This window comes from Mobula birostris, chromosome 5 (genome assembly GCF_030028105.1).
Source record: "Mobula birostris isolate sMobBir1 chromosome 5, sMobBir1.hap1, whole genome shotgun sequence".
Taxonomy (NCBI): Eukaryota; Metazoa; Chordata; class Chondrichthyes; order Myliobatiformes; family Myliobatidae; genus Mobula; species Mobula birostris.
In genome coordinates this window covers 183,036,506-183,059,336 of record NC_092374.1, presented here as the reverse complement: position 1 = coordinate 183,059,336, position 22,831 = coordinate 183,036,506, and the positions used below count along the sequence as shown (strand labels likewise).

Sequence of the window (22,831 nt, the reverse complement as noted above, 5' to 3'; positions counted from 1 at the left end):
TTGGAGTATAACAGCAGGGAAGTCTCTGAAAATATGCAGGGCACTAGTGAAAGTGGCCACATCTGGGGTACTGCAAACAATTTTGGCAGCCCTGTAGTGGAGGGATTGGGTGGAACTAGAGTATAGAGAAGCGATATTATTGAAATATTCTTATGTACCATTGCACAGAGGATACCTCCTGTCACGGCAAAGCCCAGAGGCAGAGTCACAAGGGGTTCTGCGAACACTGGAAATCTCAAGCAACACATACTAAATGCTGCAGGAACTCAGCAGGTCAGGCAGCATCTATGGAGAGAAATAAGCAGTTGACACTTCAGATGAAGACCCTCGTGGAATCTGCAGGCTGCGTTACAATTTTATTTATTTTATTGATTGAGATACAGCATGGAATAGGCTCTTCTGGCCCTTCGAGCTGAGCTGCCCAGCAATTCAGGATTTAACCCTAGCCTAATCACGGGACAATTTGCAATGACCTATGAACTACCAACCAGAGCACCCGGAAGAAGCCCACACGGTCACAAGGAGGAACTCCTTACAGACAGCAGTGGGAATTGAACTCAGATCACTGGTACTGTAAAGTGTTGTGCTAACCACTACGCTGCCCCAAGGGAAAGATGTGGAGGCTTTGGAGGGGGTGCTGAAGAGATTCACCAGCATGTTGTCTCCAAGGAAAATCTAAGCAAAATGGGATTGCTTTAGCTGGAGCATCAGTAGATAAGAGAAGACATTATAAAATTATGGAGTCAATAAATCTGTTTTCCCAGGGTGGAAATGCTAATTACTAGAGGCAATAACTTCGAAAGGTGAGAGAGGAAAATTTTAAAGTGGATTTATGAGGCTTGTTTTATACACAGATAGTGTTGGTGCTTGGAGGCTGATATGATTGCAAAGTTAAAAGGACATTTTGACAGACCCATGAACAGGTGGAAAATGGAGGGACAAGTACAGTACATGCAAGTACAGTTTGAGTTGGTATCATGGCACGACTATTATGGGCCATCAGCCCGGTTCCTGTGCTGTGCAGCTCTATGCCTGGAAATCAAAGGATGCCCCTCATGACAGAGAGGAGGACGAATTTCTTCTCCCAGAGGGTTGTGAGTCAGGGAAACTCCTTGCCATTCAGATCTGTGGGGGCAGAGTTGTGGTATATTTAAGGTTGAGTCAGCATCTGATTGGGAAGGAAACAGTGATACTGAGAAATGTCAGGAAGGTGGGTTCAGCCATAGAATCACAGCACAGGATTAGCCCCCCTTGGCCCAACTTGGCCATGCCAACCAAAATGCCTATCATTTGGCCCATGACCTTCTGAGCTTCTATGATCCTGTTAATCAAAGGGCTGAATGCAAATGTTCTGTACTCTTTGCAGTTTTAGAAACTCTTCATTCCAGCATTTTGCATTGTTCTAGGAAATTTCTGGCATCTGCCATATCTTTGACCCAAAGGAAATTTGGGATGAGTTATAAATTCTGGCATTTATTCATTTTTTGGGATAGTTAGCAGAGAGAAAAAGAAATACCTCCCTCATTTGGATACATACAACACCAAGGCAGACCCTTCGGCCCAGCAACCCCATGCTAAGCGTCGACGTTCCCTTCAAACCGATCTCCGTCAGTTTGCCGTCATTATTCCGACTACATGCTCGCTGGCGATCGGGGGTGTACATACGGTAAAACAAGTTTTGTTGCATTGCCGTCGGCGAGGGCGGTGTGCGCCCGCTGCCAATCAACGAAGTAACTGGCTTCGGATTGGTCCCAGCTCCCTGATTGACAGCCGCCGGCAGCCAATGGTAGTTGGCGGGGGCGGCAGGCAACCACAGGGGTGCCTGCGCGGTGATGGACAGCTGGAGAGAGCGGAGTAACAATGTAACCGGGAAAGTGACAGGACCTCGGGGTGGGGAAGGCGAAAGGGCAGTGGCCAATGAGCGTCCTGCAAATGATCCTAAAATTCCCATTTCCTGGAAAACTGAGGCCCCGGACTCCTAATTGCATTGCTCGAGGAATAAACCCTACAGGAACACAGCGTGGTGAGTCCGATCGATTGCAACTCATTACTGAAGGCTGCTTAATTGTCGTCTCTGCTTTTAATGGTAAACCGCTGTCAAAGTATTGGGTTTGGGTTAGTTTGCAGTGTGCAATCATTCATTTATTGTTTCACTGCAACCAACTAAGTGCCGCCCGTCGCGGTAGGTGGGCGCATTTAACAGGCGGCGTGTGTGTTTTGCAGGGGACGGTTTCTTTCCTAATTTAACTCCGTGGAAGTGAAGTTTGATGAGGGGAGGCGGTAATAGGGGTGAGTCTCGATCCCAGCCCCGGTACCGAGTGCTGGCACGGCGTGGAGTATGTGGGTGTCGTCTTCAGCTGTTCGCCGGGCGCCGCTGCGTGCGTGGGTTGGGTGAGGTGGGGTCTGGGTCTGGGGATGTGATGTGACAGATGAGGTCCCCATGGAGGGGTTTTGCTCTCTGCATAAGCCCCGCCTTCCTGGATCGTAGCCCCACCTCCCCGCTTCTAAACCCCACCTCTTTGATCACAGCCCCACCGCATTTCTCCTTCTTGCTTCTTCCACAGACCCTTCCCTATCTGCCTACCTTGCCCTCTTCTACCTCCCCTCATCCTGCCCTCGCCTGGATACTTCCCCTTTCGCTCCTCCTCGCTCTCCAGTCACTTCTCCCTTCTCTCCTCCGAACTCTCGCCTTCCTTCTCTGCTGCTTTGTCCTTTCTCGTCTTCCCTCACTCTCCCCTCCCCTCCCGCTAACTCTTCCCTCACCTTGCTCTTTGCCTTTTCACTTTCTCCACCCCCCCCCCACACGCTACTTTTGTTCCCCGTCACAGCCTTCCCCAGCCCATTTTTGGCCTTCCTTGCTCCATCCCTCCCTCCCTACCCACACCTCATCCCTGCCCCTCACACTTCACATACCAACTCTCTATCTGCCCCTCCCCACCCTCAAATACTTTATGAATACCATTAAAGATTCTCTGCGCCAGCGAGTGTGTAAATATGCAGGGGTTGTCCCAGTCAGTGAGTGTGTAAATGCAGTGGGAAATCACCTAGTCAACAAGTGTGTAAGAATAACATGGGTTCCCTCACACAGTGAGTGTGTAATACGCCAGAGATTCACTTGGTCAGTGAGAGTGTAAACATGGCAAGGGTTTCCCCAGTTGTTCAATGTGTAAAAATGTGGGGATTCACCAGGTCGGTGAGTGTGTGAATATAATTGGGTTTACCTGGTCAGTGAGTGTGTAAATAGGATGGGAGATTCTCTTACTGGGTGTGTAACCATAGTAGGATGGCGGGGGTCCCTTGCTTTATAAGGGTGTAGAATTTGTTGGGAGACTCCCTTGGTCAGTGATTGTGTCAAAGACTGGGGAGGCTCACCTTGGTCAGACAGTTTACAAATGCAGTGGGGGAGAGTTCCCCCCTCCCGGTGAGTGTGTAAATGAAGAGGGGTTCCCCAGTCAACAAGTGTGTAAATATGCTGGTGAGTGTGCAGATGCAGCCCAGGTGGATTCCCCAGTGGTGTCTAGGTTCCCTTGGTGTGAGTGTGTAAATGCAACCAGATGACTTTACCCACTGGGTAAGTGTATAAAAGTGGAAATGGGTTCCCTGGTCAGTGCGAGTGTAAATGTGGTCAGAGTGATTTACCTCCATCACTGAGTGTGTAAATGCAATGGAGGTTGGATTCCCTAAGTGGTGAGTGTGTAAATGTGGGAGGGCTGTTTCTCCATTCAGCAAGGTATAGAAGTACAGCTGAGAGGCAGTTCCCCCTATACAAGGGCAGAGGAAGACTAACCCTACCTATGTTGCCTGGGTCACTTCCACACTGACATCTTGGGGGCATGCACCCCAAGCAGTGCTTGGAAATTGGGTACCCAGGAGCAGATCAGTGGAGTAATAGGGCAGGAGGTGCCACAGGCAGAGGGAGGGGCTGGACTGAGTTTCACAGTCATGTCTTGTCAATAGAGCTTTTGTTTCAGTGCAGCAATATTGATGGACATACCTGAGCTGGTGACGTTGATAGGGTCTCGGCCCGAAACGTCGACTGTACCTCTTCCTATAGATGCTGCCTGGCCTGCTGCGTTCACCAGCATTTTGTGTGTGTTGTGTGATGTTGATAGGATTGTGTGGAAAGTACAACATATCTAACCAGGAAAGCAGCCAACATCATCATAGACTCCACCCAGCCTAGGCATTCTCTGCTCTTCCCCCCCCCACCCACCCCACCACCCCTCCTCTGCCCAGTTGGGAAGAAGATACAAAAGGCTGAAATCATGCACTACCCTGCTCAAGGGTAGCTTCTACCCCTGCTGTAATAAGACTATTGGACAGTCCCTTCGAGAACTTGATGGCTTCTTGTCCTCACAGTCTGGCTTGTCATGGTCTTGCACCTTATTGTCTGCCTGCACTGCACTTTATCTGTAATTGTAACACTTTATCCTACACTCTGTTATTGATTTCCCCAAAACTACCTCGATGCACTGATGTCATCCATACAGATCGTTTCATTACGTGTAAAACAAGTTTTTCACTGTAGCTCAGTATATGTAACAATAATAAACCAATTTATCACCAGAACTGTGTGGAGGATATATTACATCTGGCCCCACCACGCAGTCCATGCCCTCTTCTTGCCCCTACCATCAGGCAGGAGGTACAGGAGTCTTGGGTCCCACCACTGCAGGTTCAGGAACAGTTATTACCCTGCAGCCATCAGGCTCCAGAACTGGTGTGGATAACTTCAGTCACCACTACTCTGAACTGATTCTACATCCTACAGCCTCACTTTCAAAGACTTTTTACAACTCATAAGACATAGGAGCAGAATTAGGGCATTCAGCCCATCGAGTCTGCTCTGCTATCTGATCAGGGCTGATTTATTATCCCTCTCAATCCTTTGTCCTGCCTTTTCCCATAACCTTTGTCACCCTTACTAATCAAGAACCTATTAAACTCCACTTTAAATATATCTATTGACTTGGCCTCCGTAGCTGCCTGTGGAATAAATTCCACAGATTCACCACCTCTGACTAAAGAAATCCGTCGACATCTCTGAAGGGACGTACTATTCTGAGGCTGTGCTCTCTGGTTCTGTATGCTCCCACGGTTGGAAAGCTGCCTCGCTATGTCCACTCTATCCAGTACTTTCGATATTTGGTTGGTTTCAATGAGATCTCCTCCTCATACCCCCCCACCCACCCATCCGCCTTCCATCTAAACACCAGCATGAACAGGCCTGGAGCCATCAAACATTCCTCATACATTAACCCTTTCATTCCCAGTATCGTTCTCATGAATCTCCTCTGGACCCACTTGAATGCCAGGGCATAACCTTTATTAGATAAGGGGCCCAAAACTGCTCACAATACTCCAAAATCATCTGCTCAATGACTTCCAAAGCTCCAGCATTGCATCCTTGCCTTTCTATTCTTGTTCTCTCAAAATGAATGCTAATGTTTCATTTCCCTTCCTTATTACTGACTCCATCTCAATTTCCCAGTATTATTTTATTTTGCAAAATCTGTCTTCTTTTGCACATTGGTTATTTATCAGTCTTTGTTTATGTATAGTTTTTCATAAAAATTTGTATTTCTTTTCTTTCCCTGTAAATACCAACAAGAAAATGAATCTTAAGGAACCTCAAATGAATCTGATTCACTCTATTCAGTACATCATTTGATAATCAATTTACTATGAACTTTGAACCTGTCCTGGCAGTGTTGATAGGACTGTGTGTTGGGTGCATTATATCTAACCTGCCCTGGCGGTGTTTGAAAGGACTGTGTGTCAGGTACATTATATCTAACCTCCCCTGGCAGTGTTGATAGGACTGTGTGTAGGGTGCATTATATATAACCTGTCCTGGCAGTGTTGATAGGACTGTGTGTCAGGTACATTATATCTAACCTCCCCTGGCAGTGTTGATAGGACTGTGTGTAGGGTGCATTATATATAACCTGTCCTGGCAGTGTTTGATAGGACTATGTGTCAGGTACATTATATCTAACCTCCCCTGGCAGTGTTGATAGGACTGTGTGTAGGGTGCATTATATATAACCTGTCCTGGCAGTGTTTGATAGGACTATGTGTCAGGTGCATTATATATAACCTGCCTTCACAGTGATTGATAGGACTGTATAGTGAGACAAGTAGCATTTACCCTCTTCCATGAGCCTTAGCTGCCACTGTACTGAGGACACTTTATTCAGGACCTAACCCATTCTATGAGTGTTGGAAGGGATTTTGAGACGCACACGGTGAGCACATCGACCAGGAGCACTGCCACAAAAAAGTAACATCCACCACCATTTTGGCCATGCTCTCTTCTTGCTGCTGCTATCGGGAAGGAAGTACAAGAACCTTAAGTCCCGCAGCACTAGGTTCAGGCACTGTTATTACCCTTCAACCATCAGGCTCCTAACCAGTGTGGATAACCTCCCTCACTGAATGACTCTACATCTCATGTTCTCAATATTATTTATTTGTATGTGTATAGTTTATCTTTTGCACATTGGTTGTTTACTATTCTTTGTGTGTAGTTTTTCATTTACTCTATTGTATTTCTTTGTTCTGCTGCGGAGAAATGAACGTATGTTGATAATAGATTTATTTTTGGACATCACTCTTTCTGGGCATTTAAGGAGAGCTCATTTCTCTCTATCCACACTGCCCAGGCAGTGTTTGATGGGTCTCTGCAGCTGGCTGTTCACGCTGCAGCTAATCTGACCTGTACCTACACTGGGAGTATTAATTGGTTATGTAATAGGGAGTGTTCCACTACATCGCATTTGCGCTGTGTGTGACCAGGGAGTGCTTGATTGGATGTCATGGAGAGAGTCTGCTCTGTGCACAGACTGTGTGCCAGGAAGAGTTCACGAACCAGAGTCTTGGTTTAATGGGACTATTGCTGTTACGTTCCAGGGTGTGCCTGAACTATCAATTCTCCGCAGTGTTTTAGAACCAGATTCACAGGCATTTGGCCCATGCAGCTCGTTTACGTCTCATCAGATCAATGGGTCCTTGATTATGTTTGTTTCTGACCCACAGCGTGTGAGGCTGCAGGTGAGGAAAGGGGCTGGGTGTTAGTGTGCAAAGGGAGGCCTGGTTGGTATGTGGATGGTAGGGTGTTCGTGTGATGGGTGTCAAGTGTGCAAGTGGCAGGTGGCTAGTGTGCAAGTGGAGAGCGTTCACGTGTGAGGGACAATGGTAAGTGCAGAGGTTTCGGAGTGTGAGGTGTGCCAGGCTGCTGTGTAAGGGGGAGAGTGGTGTTAGTGCGGGAGGGGAGAGGTCTTGTGCAACTTGGGATGTTCTTGACGTCAGAAAGGTGAAGCTTTCTGGATCCACTCTCCCTTTGTGACTGGGTGCCAGCACTGTGGTCACTGAAGGTTGAAATGCCATGTTAGGCTTGCTGTGTCCACGAACGTGGTCACTCTTGCTTACGCAGAGCATTATGTTCAAACTCTGCCTTTTCTGAGACAAAGCTGGTATTCTCCACTTTCCATGAGACCCCTGTGCTGCAGCTCCTCATTACCCCATCTCATTCTATCAGCGATCCACCCCAGATAGCACTGTGGCATTCTATCACCTGTCCTTCCTCCTCTGACCCGCCCTTCCTCTCTGAACCCAGATTGATATTTCTCAGCATTTCGAACAGCAGGAGTTAATAATTGAATGATTTTTAATCGTTTTCCAGAGCTGGGCATCAATGGCATCATTGTAACTAGTATGATAAGATGGATTCCTAGTATGATGAAACGGACTCTTGACTTCAACATGAAACGTCATTCAAAGTGAATTTATTATCAGTATGTATATGTCACCGTATACTACCCTGAGATTCATTTTCTTGTGGGCGTTTACAACGAAATGCGATAGAATCATGAAAAAACTAAGCACGAAGACTGACAAGCAACCAATATGCAAAAGACACTGTGCAAGTACAAAAGAAACCTAAATAATATTAAATAAATAAGTAAAAAAATAATATTGAGACCATGAATTGTGGAGTTCAACAACTGTGTCCTACATAGAACAGGCCCTTTGGTCCATGATGTTGTGCCAACCTATTAAACCTTCTCCAACAGTGGTGTGATTTGAGCAACCAGGCAGTGCTTTGGTGTCTCCGAGGGAGTTCAGTGAGGATGGGAGCAGAGTGTGTGTGCTGGAGGCATGGGCACGAGCCCATGATTGGCTCCATTGTTTCTCTCCGATTGAGGAGTTGATCAAGGTTGAAGTCGACGAGGATGAGAGCGGAGGTCAGGTGGGTGTTTGGCATTGTCTGCCTTTGTCCGACTGGTTTTCCTCTCCCTCTCGCTGGTTACTGTCGGGAGGAAAGTGCAGGAGTCTTGGGGTCCACGTTGCAAGGATTGATTAGCGAGGCTTGTGGCTACAGACTGGTTTTGAGGGACTTTGAGGTTCATATTGTGTATTTTTGGATTTTGTTTACTTCTGTAGTTTATGAGCAGTTTGATCAGGGCACTTCAGTGCGGATTGGGGCACATCAGCAAAGACTGGCTCTGTGGCCTGTACTCAGCAAGTGGCAAAGTGCTGAACTGAACTAAACCGAATACTCTTAACTCCAAACAACACACGAAAAATCCTGAAGGAACTCAGCAGGCCAGGCAGCATCTATGGAAAAGAGGATCCCGAAACGTTGACTGTTTAATCATAGATGCTGCCTGGCCGGCCGAGTTCTTCCAGTATTTTATATGTGTTAAATGGAATTCCACCATCTGCAGATGTTCTCTTGTCTCTGATTTGACTCTTGGACATCTGGCTTGATGTTCATTGTTTGCCATTTGTACAGTTTCTTCTTTTTTTGCGCGTTGGGTGTTTGAAGTTTTCTTTGAATGAGTTCCATGCTGTTTCTTTGTTTCATGGCTGCTTACGGGAAGTCGAATCTCAGCGTTGTTTTCTGTATACATGCTTTGATAGAAAATGAACCTTGAATTCAAACTATCTACTTTGATCATGCACCTTAATGTCTACCTGAACTGCACTTTCTCTTTAGTTGTGCCACTTTATTTTACATTCTGTTACTGTTTTACCTTGCTGTACCCCAGTGCGCTATGTAATTATCCGATCTGTATGAACAGCTTCCAAGAAAAAGCTTTACACTGTACAATATCTTGGTACATGTGACATTAATAAAGTAAATGCAATATCTACGGACCCCAGAAAATGTGCCCTGCCTCCTGGAGCTGTTACAGTCCTTCAGGTGAAGGTCCTGTCAGAGAGGGAATTCAGGTTTCAGACCTGGTGATGCTGAAGGACCAGGGACATAGTTACAGGTCAGAATGATGTATGGCTTGGAAGAGAACCTGCAAGTGGTGGTCCTCCCCATACCTGCTGCTCTTGTCCTTAATGGTAGAGGTGGTGGGTTAGAAGGTGTTGTAGCAGGTGGTGCATACCTTTTGGCCACTGCGTGCCAGTGGTGAAGGGCCGCAGTGCTTAGAATGGTGGGTGCGTGGGTAGGTGGGGCACCAAGCAAAGGACCACTATTGTCCTGGAGATTGTGTTGAGCTGCAGGTGTCTTGTTGGAGCTGCAGTGATCCAGAGGAGTGCCGATTGCTTCCATCACTCAAGGGATGGCAGGCGCTGGAATCAGGAGCTAGAAACAATTTGCTGGTGGAACTCTGTAGGTTGAGCAGCGTCTGTGGTGGAGAGGAGTCATTGTCGACATTTTGGTTTGAATCCCTCCTCCACAGGTGCTGCTCAACCCATTGAATTCCTCCCAAGGATTGTCTGTTTTTCCATCACACTCCTGACTTGTACCTTCCTGATGGGGGAAAGTTTGAGGGTTTCAGGTGGTGAGTCAGTCACTGAGCGCTGGTCGTTGTGGCCACAGTTATAATTGTGATTTTTCCAGGATGTTGGTACTTTGGGACTAAGTGATGAAGATATCTCCAAGTTAACATATTCCGTTCTGACCTACTGGAAGCCATTTGTCTCATTGAGTCTATGCTGGCCCCCAAAGGAATCCTATTCCTCACTGATTTTCTCTGTAACCCACTCTTCCTACAATACCATCAACTCACCCCACTCACCCACACACTGAGAGAAATTTACAGTGACCATTTAACCCACCAACCCACATGCCTTTGGAATGTGGTAAGAAGCCCACACGGTGATGGAGAAGGTGCAAACTCCACACAGACAGAACTGCAGATCAGCATCAAACCCAGGATCTCTGGTCGTGAGACAGCACAACTACCCACTGTGCAGTGATACCAGTGAAGGACTCTCTCTTGTTGGAGATCGTCACCTGCCTGACACATGTGGGTGATGAACATTACTCCCCTCCTGTCTGTTTTTGCCAGTCTCTTAAATCAATGAGCAGTTGGGGATGGTCCTGAACGTCGCACAGCCGTTAGTGCACATCCTCACATTCCAACTTTGGGAGGAAAGGACATTGATCATACAGGTTTGACTTAGATGCCAATGGGAATTGGGGAACTTTGCTTTGGAGTTTGCGAAGATTTGGCATGACATCTAAAATTTTGACAAACTTCTATAGGTGTGTGATAGAGAGTATTTTGACCAGCTACATCACACCCTGGTATGGAAAGACCAATGCCCTTGAACAGAAAATCCGAAATAAAGTGGTGGATGTGGCCCAGTCCATCATGTGTAAAGCCCTCCCCACTATTTATTGAGCAAATCTACATGGAGCATTGTCACAGGAAAGTAGAATCCATCATCAGGGACCCATTAGGAAGAAGGTACAGGAGCCTCAGGATTCACACCACCCGATTTAGGAATAGTTATTGTCCATCAGCTATTGAGCTTTGAACCAAAGGGGATAACTTCACTCAACTTCATTCGCCAACCCATCACTGAAATGTTCACACAACCAATGGAGTCGCTTTCATGTACTCTTCATCTTATGTTCCCAATACTTATTGCTTATTTGTTTATCATTATTGTTTATTTCTTTTTGTATTTGCACAGTTGTCTTTTGCACACTGTCTGAACAACCAGTTGGTGCTGTCTTTTATTGATTCCATTAGGGTTATTATTCTATTAACGATTTATTGAGTATGCCCACAAGAAAATGAATCCCAGGGTTGGACATGGTGACATAGATGTACTTTGATAATAAATTTTCTTTGAACTTCTGAAATTTGAAAGTAGGGGAATGTTAGCCTCTGGCTGTATGTCACTGTGTAGTGCACCATGGCTCCCTGCTTGGTCCGTCCATCTCGAAGTCAAGTGTATTGCCATACGTACAAGTACGGATATGCACAGATGCAGTGAAAAACTTACTTGTAGCAGCACCACAGGAACATATCATTAGATACACAATATTAACAAAAACAGAGCATTAAACAGATCACATAAACATTTATAGAACATCTATGGACGTTATAGTTTAGAGAGCATACCTACAAGGAAAGGTTAAGCAAGCAAGGGCTTTTCTCTTTGGAGCAAAGGAGGATGAGAAGTGATTTGATAGAGGTGTATAAGATTATGAGAGGCATGGCTGCGGTGGACAGCCAGCGACTTATACCCAGGGCAGCAATGGCTAGTACCAGAGTATATCCTTTTAAGGTGATTGGTGGAAAATATATGGGTGATGTCAGAGGTAGGCTTTTATACACAGAGTGTGGTGGTGGCATGGAACACACTGCTGGGAGTGGTGGTAGAGGCAGACACATTACAGGCATTTAAGAGACTCATAGATAGGCACATGGAGACAGAAAAATGGAGTGCGACGTGGGAGGGAAGGGTTGGGTTGATCTTGTAGGTTAAAGGTCATCACACATCATGGGCTGAAGGGCCTAAATAGTTTTGTGCTGTTCAACGTTTACACGATAGCAGCATTTAAGAGACTCTTAGATGGGCACAAGGATGTAAGGTAAATGGAGGGTTATGGACTATATAGGAGGGAAGTGTTAGATAGAGTGTGAGGAGGTCTATATTCTTCACAACATTGTGGACTGAAGGGGCCATACTGTGCTGTACTTGAAAGGGTCTCAGCCTGAAACGTCATCTGTTCAGTTTAATGGGGGCTGCTGACGTGCAGAGTTCCTCTAGTGTGTGTGTGTGTTGTTTATCTCTGTTCAATGTTCAGTACAAGAAAGAACACATTTAGAATTTTTTAAAAAGCAGCCCATTGCAGTAGAAAGTGGTGAAAGTGTTGTTCTACTGAGGTGGTGATTTGGGATGTTCAGGTTGTTTCAGGAACTGAATTGAAGGGAGGTAGCTGTTCTTGAACCTGGCAGTGTGGGACTTCAGACTTCTGTACTTTCCACCCAGTGGTAGCTGTCAGAAGATAGTGTGGCCCAGATGGTGGGGATTGTTGATGATGGATGTTGCTTCTTCGAGTCAGTACCTTCTGTAGGTACGCCCAATGGTCGGGAGGGGTGTGTCCATGATACACTGGGCAAAGTCCACTACTCTACTGTCCTCTGCTGCCCACTGTTCCTCTTGTGTTCTTGCATATTCAACTTGCCGTACCAGACTGCAATGCGTCCAGCCCGGATGCCGTACTTCTTGCCCGAGAGGAGGCTGTCCTCGATGGCCTTTCTCCCGGCTGAGACGGACACCTGGCAGTTAATTGGGATCTGCTGTGCCGAGGTCTGTCTCGTGCGGATGGCTGCTCGCAGCTCCATCTGCTCCTCATCAGCTTCTCCTTTCACCAGTCATCACCTGCCTTGACCCACTTGGCACAGACTTTGAATTACCTGGAAAGCTGGTCCTTGCTCAGTGACCTGAGTGACTGTAGTTAAAAGGCTCAATAGCAGGGAATCCGAACCACGCATGTGTCAGCGCTGAGCACGTACACGCCCGGCTTCACAGCGCCTGTGATGGCGAGTTTGGGACCTGTGTGCGTGGTACACCGAGGGAGGCTTGTGACAGTGATTGGCAGAGTTCAGCTGAGTGTTTCGAGGCCGGCAGTGTTGGATGGAGGTGTCAAAGAAATGGCCCTTCAGTCCATTGTGCCTGTGTGGACCATCAACCACTCACTTCCCTCAAGCCGAGTCAAGTCGAGTCTATTGCCGTACACGCAACTACATGTCTGCATGGATGGAATGGGAAATTTACATGCAGCAGCCTAGATTGGCTGAACCCTCGCTCAAGAGGTTCAAGAACGTGTTATAAACAGGAGAAAGCCTGCAGATGCTGGTACTTCTAGAACCAGCCTGCACAACACAAATCGCCACCTCAGTATACTAACACTATGACCACTAAAATGGACTTTTTGTTCTGATTGTGTTTCTTGTATAATTTAAGTTTTTCTTGTGAATGTTGTGCTCTGTGGCTGTGACGCTGCTGCAAGTAGGTTTTTTTTTGCTGCGCTTGTGCATTTACATGACAATAAACCTGACTGAGCGCGGGTCAGTTCATAGTCATAGTCATACTTTATTGATCCCGAGGGAAACTGATTTTCGTTACAGTTGCCCCAACCAAGAATGGAGTATAAATATATCAATATAAAACCATAAATAATTAAATAGTAATATGTAAATTATGCCAGGAAATAAGTCCAGGACCAGCCTATTGGCTCAGGGTGTCTGACGCTCCAAGGGAGAGTTGTAAAGTTTGATGGCCACAGACAAGAATAACTTCCGATGATACTCTGTGTTGCATCTCGGTGGAATAAGTCTCTGGCTGAATGTACTCCTGTGCCCAACCAGTACATTATGTAGTGGATGGGAGACATTGTCCAAGATGGCATGCAATTTAGACAGCACCCTCTTTTCAGACACCACCGTCAGAGAGTCCAGTTCCATCCCCACAACATCACTGGCCTTACGAATGAGTTTGTTGATTCTGTTGGTGTCTGCTACCCTCAGCCCGCTGCCCCAGCACACAACAGCAAACATGATGGCACTGGCCACCACAGACTCGTAGATCATCCTCAGCATCATCCAATAGATGTTAAAGGACCTCATTCTCCTCAGGAAATAGAGATGGCTCTGACCCTTCTTGTAGACAGCCTCAGTGTTCTTTGACCAGTCCAGTTTATTGTCAATTCAAGAACTGAATGGCTGTCCTTGAACCTGCTGGTATAGGCTTCAGGCTTCTTTACCTGGTAGCTGCCCAACTGTAGCTGCAAGAAGATAGTGGGGATATTTGATAATAAATGTTACTTAAGTAAATAAATGTTGGTACTTTCAATGGTGGGCAGGGATGTGCCAGTGATGGCTTGGTCCACTATTCTCTGTAGATTCTGTGCATTTGAAATGTCATACCAGACCATGGTGCAGCCAGTTAGTGTGCATTCAGCAATAAATCTGTAAATATAAATTTTATTTTATTCTGTCCATACTTCCATCAACTCCCTCCCATTTGTACCCTTTACCCACATACTAGGGGCAATTTACAGTGGATAATTAGCCCTTGTCACCAGGATGTGGGAGGAAGCTGGAGCACCCAGGGGAAACTCACGTAGTCACTATGAGAACATTGCACAGTTGGGACCGACTGGGGTCTCTGGTGCCATGAGGGGCAGCAGCTCTACCCGCTCTCTTTGTCCCTCCCTTCTCCTCTTCTCCCCACCCCCCACCCTCTTCAGGAGTGTGAATTACAGGCTGTAAAACCAATTTTAATTTTGGATCAATGACCTTGCATCAGAAATCAGTGACAGATTTGGAGGAGCCAAACATGAAGGCAAAGGAAGCAGCAAGCAGTGGAGAAATAAAATTGGGTGTTGGTTTACTATTGTCACATGCACCAGAATGCAGTGACAAGCTTTTGTTAGCGTGCCCTCCAGATGGACCATTCTGTTATTAAGTGCATTAAGGACATCAAAAGGAAATTGAAATGTAGGATACGGGGTTACGTACCACTCTGTCTTGCAGCGCCCTCGTTTCTCAGACGGCTTTGGGCCCTAACCCAGCTCAGTCCACCACCCAGTCCCATTGTATCTCGGAGCCATGAAACATGCAGGAAGTTGGAACTGGAGGAGGTACCTGCCTCAACCAGCAGAGGCTCAAAGGCCTGAACACTCTCGTCAAATGGCAGCCCAGGGATGAGCTTTGTTATCCCAAGCCAAGGAGATGAGGATCCAGTGTTTGGTTTGGCAGTATTTATGAGATAGCCATCCAAAAACTGGAGGAGTTAGTATTCCATGCTTAATTCCCTAAGGGAAGCAGGCTTTTTAGGTTTTGTATTTCAAGGTCATATTACAAACCTAAATGAATCTGACAATAGTTCACCACATTTTTGTCCTCCAAATTCCTGACGGTGCCTTACAGAACAAGTCCTCTGCACTGAGGAGTTGCAAACATTGGTTTGCAAAACATTGCGGATTCCCAGCTGAAAATGAGGGCTTGCTATGCAGGCTAAAGATAGTTACGTATTCTCTCACTCTTCCACTCAATCCTCTTCTAGCCAGTTGTTCAAAGGACCTGACCTGCACGTCATGTGAGACTTTGACTCCAGTTGTGTTCTGGTTGGCCTGCTACAGGGAGAACGTCGCTCATCTGGAAAGTGCACAAGAAGGTTTCTGAGGATGTTACCAGGACTGGAGTGTTAGAGTTTCAAGAATAGGCTGGGAATTTTGTTCCCCAGAGAATAGGAGGCAGAGTGACCCTGTAGAGGTGTATAAATTCCTAAGGGGTATAGATAAGGTGGATGTTCACAGTCATTTCTCAGGATTGGAAAAACTAAAATTACAGGGTGTGGGTTTAAGGTGAGCAGAGCAAGGTAAGATATAAAAGAAACCTGAGGGGCAAGTTTTTCACACACAGGGTGGTGGGTATATGGAACGAGCTGGCAGAGGAAGTGGCTGTTCTAAGTTCAAAGTAAATTTATTATCTAAGTACATATATGTCACCATATGTCACCCTGAGATTCATTTGTGACGAGCATACTCAGTAAATCTAATAACCATAATAGAATCAATGAAAGACCGCACCAACAGAGTGGACAGCTAGTGTGCAAAAGGCAACAATCTGTGCAAATGCAAGAAGAAAGAAAAAAGAAATAATAATAAATAAGCAATAAATATTTAGAATGTGTTTGAAGAGTCCTTGAAAGTGAGTCCCTAGGTTGCGGGAACAGTTGAGTGATGGAGCAAGTGAAGGTGAGTGAGGCGATCCCCTCTGGTTCAGGATCCTGATGGTTGAAGGGTGATAACTGTTTCTGAATCAGGTGCTACAGGCCCTGAGGCTTCTATACCACCTCCCTGAGGTGGGTACAGCAACGACGTTTCAGAGGTATGTGTACAGGAGAGCTTTAGAGGGGTGATGGGCCGAGTGTTGGCACATGGGCTTGCTGAGTTGGGCCGCTTGGCTCATTGTCCATGCTGCGTAGCTCTATGACTCGTCACCCCAGTCACTGTAGGTGGCCGTCTTCAACCTCCAGAAAGCCTTTGGTTCTGTCGGTTGGACCATGGAACACCCTCCTCATATTTGTCTGCCCAAGGAAATTTGTCTCCATCTTACATTTTCTTCATTTTGGTTTGCAAGCCACAGCACAAAGCAGTGGGTCTACAGCAGAACCTGTCTCAGTGACAAGCTGGGATGTATCCTTACCCCGCCACTTTGCCCTGTCCTTCTGACTGTAGCTCGTCTCCAATGCACCCTCTGCAGAAGTGGAGGTGCTCTCCCCAGTGACTGGAGGACCACAGAGACTCCATCCCAGAACTGAGGCGACCTGAACCCAGTGCAGTGCGACAATGACGCTCAAGTTTTCCCTCAGCGAAAGAGTCCACCATTCCCACATTATCTGCCTCAGAACCCACAGTGAGGAAGCAAGTCTGCTTTGATGTTGAGGGACTACCTTGGAAGAAGAAGATCTCCCCCTTTTAATTTTAATCTCCCCTGTCTATATTCATACAGCATGGAAACAGGCCCATCTCATCCATGCTGACTGAAGTGTCTACCTGAGCTGGTCCCATTTGTCTATATTTGGCCCATATTCCTCTTAAACCTTTCCTATACATGTAGCTGTCAAGGTGACTTTTAGACACTGTAATTGTACCCAACTACACCCCTTCCTTTGGCAACTTTTTTCCATATACACACCACCCTTTGTGTGTGGAAAAACTGACCCCTCCGGTCCCCTTTGTAAACTATCCCCTCTGTCCGTAAACCCATGCCATCTAGTTTTACACTCCCCTCCCTGAGTAAAGACCATGAACATCCAGATTATTGATGCCCGTTATGATTTAATGCATCTCTATCAGGTCTGCACCCCCTCCCCCCCCCCCCCCCGCCGGCCATCCTCCTTCCTTCCAGGGAAAGCAATTCTGGCCTCTCCAGCTTCTCCTTATAACTCAATCTAGGTAACTAACATCCAAGTTTCTCCCGCCCTGCCACCATCTTATACAACCGACCTTGGATAACCTGCCCCAATTTCTCCCCACTGTCTCTAGAAGCCCCCCCCGCCACCCCCACCCACCGGCAGTCTGTATCGTCGCAGCTAACAGCCCAGTGACTCAGTATACTAGAGCGCGCTGCTGTTATTTTCAGAACCAGCTCTGCTGTCGCCTCATTGTCGGTGGATTTTGCAATCCTGCACTGACACCGTCACTGTCACCATTACTTCCACAGCCACCCCTGGCAACTAGACATCCTCCTTCGCCAACAATGGCCCTACCCTGTCTTTAACTAATCCGCCTTCTCGAGGCGGCTGCAAACTCCTGCTGTTTACATAGCTGACCACAGTTTTTTCCCCTTGTATCACTCCCAAGCTCACATTTCACCACCTGCTGCATTTTCTGCCACACTCAAAATCTTCATTATTTTTAACTCCCTCTTTATCATTTGCTTTCCTTTCAGTTTCAGTATTATGACTGACGTCCGTTGTGAAATTTGTTGCAGCAGCATAATGCAATACATTAAAAACTATACAATAGGAATTATAAAAATAAATATTGCTACTAAAAGAGAGGAAAGTATAAAGTAGTGTATAGGCTTTATTCAGTTTTACCATATATTTCATATTCCCCTGCAACATACGAGGCCATTCAGTCCATGGAATTGATGCTAGCTCATTTCATGCTGCAATCCTATTTCTCCACTGTCTCCTCATTTTAATTTTCAAATTCTCGCCACATTCAGATCATCTCCCCCATAGATTCTACCCATTTTCCAAACCCTAGGGGCAGCTTTAACCATATAACCCACCAATCTGCACATTGTTGGGATATGGGGAGAGAACTGGAGTACCTGGGGGAAACTCACGCCATCACAGGTAGAGTGGGCAAACTCAACATACAGATAGCAGCGGAGGTTGGGATTGAACTTGGGGCTCAGGAACTGTGAGATAAGGGTTTACAGCCATTGCTACCACATGGGTTTGCCCCTGGTGTGACATGGGAGGATTTAAACTAGGTTGGCAGGGGTGTGGGACTGTGGGCAAGAGCAAGTCCTGGGATAAAGCTCGGAGTCTAGAGAAGAAATTGCAGGGGCTCCTGTGGAGATATTTGTTTCATCGGTAGCCACTGGTAAAGTTTCTGAAGACTGGAAGGCGGCTAATGTTGTTCTGTTGTTTCAGAAGGGTAGCGAAGTCAAGCCAGAGAACAACAGGATAGTCAGCCTGACATTATCTACTAGTATTTGAATAGATGATGTCTGATTAGGAGGAATCAGCATGGCTTTAAGCGTGGACAGATGCATTTGGGATATCTTTTGGAGTTCTTTGAAGAAATAACCAAAAGGGTAGATAAGGGTAAGGCAGTACACGTTGCCTACTTTGATGAGGTCCTGCATGGACTTGGAAGGTGAGGTCTCAATTCAGGGGCAGCTAGTTGGGCGGATTTAAAGTTATCTTAGAGATAGGAAGCAGGGGTTATGGTTGAAGGTTTTTTCTCATTATGGAGAGTTCAGTATTTGGACTCCTGTTATTTGTACTGTATATTTGGATGCAAAGGCACAAGGCTTGAATGCTAAATTTGCAGATTAATTTATAGTTCTAAATAAATTTATTATCAAAGTACATATGTGTCACCAGATACGACCCTGGAATTCATTTCCTTGCAGACACTCGCAGTAAGTACAAGAAACACAATAGAATCATCGAAAGACCACACTCAGCAGGATGGACAGACAACAAACAGTGCAAATACAAAAAGAAAGAAGAATAATAATTATAAATATATAACCAATAAATATAGAGAACATGAGATGAAGAGTGTTTGAAAGTTAAGGGAACAGTTCAGTGATGGAGTGGTTCAAGAGCGTGACGGATGAGGGGTAATAACTGTTCCTAAACCTGGTGCTGTAGCTCCTGAGGCCTCTGTACCTCCTTCCTGATGGCAGGAGTGAGAAGAGAGCATGGCCTGGATGATGGGGATCCTTGACGATGAATCCATGTAGATGTGCTTGATGGTGCGGGGTGCCTTAACTGTGATGAACTGGACTATATCCATTACTTTTTGCAGTCTTTTCCACCCAAGGGCCTTGGTGTTCTCTTACCAGGCTGTGATACAACCAGTCAATATTACTCTCCGCCACTCATCTATAGCAGTTTGTCCAAGTTCTAGATGGCGTGCAGAATCTTCGCAAACTTCTAAGAAAGTAGAGGCATTGCTGTGCTCTCTTCGTAATGGCACTTGCGTGCTGGACCCAAGAATTTAAAGTTGCTGACCCTCTCCACCTCTGATCCCCTGATGAGAACTGGCTCATGGACCTCTGGTTTCCTCCTCCTGAAGTCAATAACCTGCTTCTCGGTCTTGCTGACTGTGAGTGAGAGGTTGTTGTGTGACACCACTCAGCCAAATTTTCAGTTACCCTCCTATATGTCAATTCATCACCATTTTGATTCGATGAACAGCAAACATAAATACGGATGGCAGTGCAGCTGTGATTAGCCTCTCAGTGATGAGTATAAAGTGACTAGAGCAGGAGGTTAAATACACAGCCTTGTGCTTTACCTATGCACAAGGAGGTGTGGTTGCCAATATGAACTGACTGGGGTCTGCAAGTGAGGAAACTGAGAATCCAATTGCACAAGGGGGCATTATGGCCTGGGTCTTGAAGCTTATTGATTAGTTTTGAGGGATGATACTATTGAATGCTGAATTACAGTCAATGAAGAGCATCCGGATGTATGCATCTTCACTGCCCAGATGTTCCAGGGTTGAATGAAGAGCCAATGAAATGGCATCTGCTGTTGACCTGTTGTTAACGGTAGGCAAGTTGGAGCAGATTCAAGTCAGTTCTCAGGCAAGAGTTGATATGTTTCATCACCAACTGCTCAAATCACTTCATCACAGTGGATGTAAGTAGTAGTAGAATATAGTCATTGAGGCAGGTCACCATGTTCTTCTTAGGCACTGGTAGAATTGAAGCCTGCTTGAAGTTGGGGTAGGTTCTTTCTTGTTTGCTGATGGCGGCACTCGGTGCCTCTGAGCGTCTGCTTAACGTAGGATGACTTGAAATTGTTGATAGTGAAGAACGTTGTCATAGATTTCAGGGTGATCTTGATCAGTTATGGAAATAGGCTGAGGAGTGACAGATTGATTTCAATACAGATAAGTGTGAAGTGATGTATTTTGGAAATTCAAACTAGAGTTGGGTTACTCTGAATGGTAGGACACTAGGAGTGTAGTGGAACAGAAGGACCTAAAGTGCATAGTTAATTAAAAGTAGTTTCACAGGTAGACAGCATGGTGAAAAAGGCATTTGGCACGCTGGCCTTCATCAGTCAGAGCACTGACTATAGGAGTTGTGACATTCTCCTGCAGTTGTGTATGTCATTATGTGGAGTAAAGTGCACAACTTTGGTCACCCTGTTAAAGGAGAGATTGGTTAAATTGGAAAAGGTGCAGAAAAGATTAATGGTAGATGTTGTCAGGTTTAGAGGGCCTGAGTTATAGGGAGAGGTTAGCCAGGCTGGGTCTTGGTTGTTTGGAACATAGCAGGATGAGGGGAACCTAATGGAAGTGGTTAAAATTATGAGAGGCAAAGATGAGGAGAACGGTAAAGTCTTTTTTGCCCAGGATATGGGGAATGGAAATATAGAGGGTATAGGTTTAGAGTATGTTGAGAAAGATTTAAAAGGTACCTGAGAGGTAACCTATTCACACAGAAGGTGGTGAGTATGTAGAATGAGCAGTCACTGGAAGTGGTTGAGGCAGGTACGGTGGTATCATTTAAGAGGCACTTGGGCAGAGGCTTGTACAGACTTGGGCAGAATGCAGGAAATTGGGACTGGATGGGTAAGCACCCTGTTTGTCACGGATTGAAGGGTCTCTGTGTGCTGTGTTGCTCTAGGACTTACTGATCAGTAGGTTAATTGGTTTGCAGTGTGGTGGATAAGCGATAGAATCTCTGGGGAATGACTGGGAGTGTAGAGGGAATAAATAACAGGGAAAATTAGGTGGGGAGGTTACTGGGATTGCTCTGAGAGCTGGCATGGATTCTGAGTCAGCCTCCTATATTTTAAAACAACATAATTGGTTATTGTCTCCTATTTATTTTCTACACTTTCAACTAAAAAATGAAAATATTTATATTCAACCACGCCCAATCTATATATACTATTTGATCACCTGCTTTCACCGTTAACACCTCATGTCCAAATGAAAGGACAGATGCTTGAAACTAAATGGAAGCATGCTGCTTAATAACAGGATGACTTTGACACCAAATGCATCCAATCCAATCTCTTTAGAATGGGATAGAAACTGGAACCAAAATTAAATCAGAAAAAGCTGCAAATGTTCAGCAGATCAGGCAATACCTGCAGAGAGGAGAATGAGAGCTGATGTTTTGGCCAGAAACTTTCATCAGAACTGGAGAAAATATTTTTTTTTGATACTTTGAAATTCTGCTTTTTTTTCTAGGGTGTCAAGGTAATGTAGCAGTCGGAGCAACAGAGGTGCAGGTTCAGCTGTGCTGCAGCACACACAAAATGCTGGAGAAACTCAGCCAGGCCAGCTAGCATCTATGGAAAAGAGTACAGTCGACGCTTTGTGCCTGGCCTGCTGAGTTCCTCCAGCATTTTGTGTGTGTTGTTCGGATTTCCAGCATCTGTAGATTTTCTCTTGTTTGTGATTCAGTTCTGCTGCTGTCTGTAAGAAGTTTGTATGTTCTCCCCGTGACCAAGTGGGTTTCCTCTGGGCGCTCCAGTTTCCTCCAACATTCCAAAGTTGTATGGGTTAGTAAGTTAATTGGTCACATTAGGCTGTATTGGTTACCATGCTGTATCTCTAAGTAAGTAAGTTGCAGAGTGGTTGGTAGGGTTATGAAACCAAGTCAGAAGGGTACCTGGAGCATTTAGAAGGGATTTTGGTTTTCATGTTCATATTGAATTGTGGAGCGGACTTTCATCTGTCCATGATTTGGATGATAATGTACAAGGTCTGGTCAGTAAGTCTGCAGATGTGGGAGGCTAGAGAAGAAATAATGAGATCCTGGCTCAGATATTTGGGCCAGATTTCTTGCTTCCATTCCTTGTACTCATTTGGTTCTGATCTGACAAAATGTACATAGTTTCCAGTCCTTGATGAAGGGTCTTGGTTTGAAATGTTGACTGTACATTTCCCCCCATAGCCAAAGCCTGATTTACAAAGTACCCTCAGTATTTTGTGTGTGTTGCTACTGATAGATAACATTTTTCGGGTTGTGCTGTAGGTCTGTGGCACCTCTTTACTGTGTAATTAATTGAACCCAGCTCTCTTCCAAACTTGACGTGCTTTGTGCTGTCTCCAGTCTGGAAACCCAAATCTTTGTTTTGCTTATCCTGTTGTGAGCTTAAATTATTTGGCTCTTTTCCTACTTTAACTCAAGTGCTCTCCAGGTTACAATTGGTGTGGTTTATAGAAATCCAATTTTTCACGAATTTACCTATACAGCTTTAAAGCATTTTTCGTACTATCAATAATAATGTTTCATGGTATTTGTCAATGACTGAATACAGCAAATATTCCATTATTTATTGT

The 22,831-nt window shown here is 45.6% G+C and overlaps 1 protein-coding gene across 5 annotated transcripts in view; it reads left to right on the top strand.

The window, feature by feature from the left end:
* LOC140198108 (ras/Rap GTPase-activating protein SynGAP-like) overlaps positions 1-22,831 on the top strand; it is a 582,056-nt gene that overhangs the window by 407,246 nt on the left and 151,979 nt on the right. Inside the window, exon 1 of one of the 5 annotated variants that reach the window (XM_072259027.1) lies at positions 1,844-2,023. The exons of the other annotated variants lie outside the window; for them this stretch is intronic. The gene's annotated coding sequence lies outside the window, so the exon portion shown is untranslated. Of the gene's footprint in view, positions 1-1,843; positions 2,024-22,831 lie in introns of those variants that run through there. 5 annotated transcript variants of the gene reach the window in all.